This window comes from Nicotiana tomentosiformis, chromosome 8, assembly GCF_000390325.3.
Source record: "Nicotiana tomentosiformis chromosome 8, ASM39032v3, whole genome shotgun sequence".
NCBI lineage: Eukaryota > Viridiplantae > Streptophyta > Magnoliopsida > Solanales > Solanaceae > Nicotiana > Nicotiana tomentosiformis.
This window is the reverse complement of record NC_090819.1, coordinates 112,842,009-112,844,871: the sequence shown is the minus strand read 5'-3', so window position 1 is coordinate 112,844,871 and position 2,863 is coordinate 112,842,009. Positions and strand designations below refer to the sequence as shown.

The 2,863-nt window shown below is 35.1% G+C and overlaps 1 long non-coding RNA gene across 1 annotated transcript; it reads right to left on the bottom strand.

Annotated features, from left to right (window-relative positions):
* Window positions 1-581: 581 nt before the first annotated feature.
* On the bottom strand, window positions 582-2,382 carry LOC138896712 (uncharacterized). The gene is made up of 3 exons (XR_011410110.1): window positions 2,154-2,382; window positions 873-923; window positions 582-793 (listed from the first exon to the last, which is right to left on the bottom strand). It is a non-coding gene; the product is annotated as an uncharacterized lncRNA (long non-coding RNA).
* Between the last annotated feature and the right edge of the window lie 481 nt (window positions 2,383-2,863).

Below are 2,863 nucleotides of genomic sequence, written 5' to 3'. Positions count from 1 at the left end.
GGGGTAGGGATAAAGTTTGTGTATACAGTACCCTCCCCAACCTCTCTGTATTCACAAGGTAGGGGTAAAGTCTGCGCATACACTACCCTCCTTAGACCCCGTTTGTGTGATTACATTGAGTTTATTGGTGTTGGATTCATTATTAACGCTTGGTGTATAAAGTACAAACTAACTGCTGGACAATCCTCTTTGATCTCTTGTTGAGTCAACAATTTGTACACAAAGGTAAGCGTGTGAAACTTGGGAAATATATTCGCTTTTGTTGCTTTAATCTGAATGACAGACAATTAACAGTAAAAAGCCAAGCATAATAACGTGCGTAATCAAATCAAACATTTACACGAATTCATAAGCATATTCAAACAGCCAGGATTCGCAGGGGAACAAAAATTCCCACCAGAACGAAAGTATATTAGTACCAGGAACAAAGTATTTACAGTGCCATATATATATCAAAACAGAGAATTCCCATTGAGGGAAATGGGAATGATGGAATAAAAGAGCTTCCGCCATTAATTTAAGCCCCTTCCTATCAGACAAACTCTCCGGAACTTTACAGTACATCTCATAGTCATTCGTACACCAGACAAAAAAAGAGGGAAAATCTATAATGGAACTAGTTGAGTGCTATAAATCGATTAGGGCGACACTCTTAACTGGCTTTAAGGGCCCATAAATACATCCTCTAAACTCTTACCTGGCTTTATATGCATACATATATCTTCTAAGTTTCCGTATTTCTTCAGATGACACATTTAGTAAATGGTCTACGTAAATGCAGATTCCAGCTCCACTGCAATTTCAAAGTTCGATGATAGTTTTTCAGCAGAAGGCATAATTAAGAATGTGGAAACAGTAAAAAACAGGCTTACCTAAGGGGCCCTACTGGTAGCCACAAACTATCCCATCTAAATTTGGCCAACCTGCAAAAGACATGTAAAAGGCTCAAAGATATCCCTTTACTATCGAATACTTAAAATTATCCTCCGTTATACTATTGGCTCAAAAGAACCCCTACCGTGCTACTATTGATCAAATATACCCTCCAATTAAAGGAGGTGCCACATAGAAGCCATTTAAGCATTTGGTCCATCCAGATTTATTTTTACACTGACCCGACCCAATACCCAGTACCCGATCCAAGAAATTAAACCCTAAACAATACTTTTTTTTCTTCTTTCTTTCCTTCTCTTCTCTACGATCCAAACCCTCCATCAATGGCAGCCTGTTTCCATTAGTAGCTGAAACAAAGTTCCAAATAAAGTCAAGAATGAGATCTACAAAAAGTCTAATCTATGAAATATGAGCAACGAGAACCGACCAATTATACTTGGTTTGGATAAAGGATTAAGAAGTAACATGTTGATAACCTCTGGCTTGTACACACATATCTTACTGGTATATTCTCTGATTCAATGTCTGAAAGACTCTTTTATATATTCCATTTGTTTATAGTTTCTTTAAGAAACAGTCATGGAACTCAAGAACAAAGCAACGTTCATTTTTTTTGCAGAGATATCTCTCTCCATTTTCATCTGCTTCTGCAAGTTGCCATATATAAATGGGGTAAGGAGTTGAAGGGATAAGGGAAGAAGCTGCCAAAATGAACTGAAATTTCATGAAGAAAAAATATTCTTAGGGTTTAATTTTTTGGGTCGGTTATCGGGTCGGGTCTATGTAAAAAATAAATTCGGATGGGCCAAATTCTTAAATGTCTGCCAGCACCTCCGTTAACTGGAGGGTATTTTTGATCAATATTAGCACGGTAAGGGTTATTCTGAACCAATAGTATAACGGAGGGTAATTTTAAATAATATTCAACAGCAAAGCGATATTTTTAACCCTTTTCCGTAGTATATATGGCCTATCACGACTACAGAAAATATGATGGCAGTTTCTATCATATGTATAGGATTCATTGTCAATAAAAGGAAAAGATCATTAGTAGAAAAAGAAACTGAAACTGTTAAAATGCAGTGGCAAGGGACTATCCACAATATTCTGAGCTCATTCGTAGGAAACCAACAGGCAAAATTAAATGCTCTACTCGGTTACTCCTTCAGTTTCAGTTGTTTAGGTAGTTTAAAATCCCAAAAGTGGCTGTTGAGTATAGTTAGAAGTAAAATAAAACCTTACTGTGCTAAGAAGCTCACCTTAGCATGTGATGCAACCAAAACACTGCTACAATCATGCCAATGCAGCACGAAGACCATAGCCACCTCCTATGATATTTCGATTCATGCAGTAAGCCCTTTATGGTCATTAAGCACGTCAAAATAGCTGCCCAATCTGAGAATTTTTCAAGTGAATGACAACAATTAGGACATAAAGTATAAAACAACTGTTTCTCATCTGATTAATGATAGCGCATGATTTCCAGCAAATTCAAGACTGAAATTAACAATTCCATAAAGATCATTACAAATATAATCATCAGAGAAGACATTTAGTCATGCTCTCTATGAACTCGGAACAACTGACTTTCAATTGTAGAAAATTACCAAATGCTAGCCTGCTTAAATGCTTTTTGACCCAAACCAAGAAGTAATACTAACATTTACCAGTAACTTACGTGAGATACGTAGGCAAACCTCATCGGTTCCGGCCCCCAATTTTCAAAAATCCAAAAAGATATTTCTCTAGAAATTTCTTTTTTTTTTTAGACCAAAAATCCAAAAATATTTTCTTCCTTTTAAAAAAAAAAAACAATATTCAAATCAAAATCCAAAATATTTTCTTCCTTCTTTAGAATTCCTTCTTTTTAAAAAAACAATTCAAAATTTCATAAAAAGAAAAAAAAATCAAAAAATATATTTAAAAATCTTTATATATAAAAAAAGAAAAGAAAATAAAAAATGGGTCT